The sequence below is a fragment of the Charadrius vociferus genome, unplaced genomic scaffold, assembly GCF_000708025.1.
Source record: "Charadrius vociferus isolate BGI_N301 unplaced genomic scaffold, ASM70802v2 scaffold1041, whole genome shotgun sequence".
Taxonomy (NCBI): Eukaryota; Metazoa; Chordata; class Aves; order Charadriiformes; family Charadriidae; genus Charadrius; species Charadrius vociferus.
In genome coordinates, this window is record NW_009646843.1 from 1,366,585 (window position 1) to 1,366,872 (window position 288).

The following is a 288-nucleotide window of genomic DNA, read 5'->3' on the forward strand; positions in this document are numbered from 1 at the left end:
CCTCGGGCAATCTGCTCCTTGTGAAGACCCCGCCTCCATCTCCCCACCTCCCATTGGCCGGAGAATCAGCCAATCAGAAGAGCCTTGCAGTACCCACCCCGCCCATTCCACTCTCCACAGCACCCCCCCACGGCCATCCCGGTGGGGAATCAGCCAATCAGAGAGCAGTTTGCTGAAGGGTCTGCCCTCATCTGCCCCGGGCGTTAGGGTGGGGGCAGCCATGTTGGGTGCAGTGAGGAGGCAGCTGGGCCGCGGTGGCACCATGGCGGTGTCGGGGCAGTGCCAGGG

General features: G+C 65.3%; 1 protein-coding gene across 1 annotated transcript in view; it reads left to right on the forward strand.

The window, feature by feature from the left end:
- Positions 1-288, forward strand: part of LOC104294043 (glutamate dehydrogenase 1, mitochondrial-like) — a 9,879-nt gene that overhangs the window by 1,692 nt on the left and 7,899 nt on the right. The window lies entirely within an intron of this gene.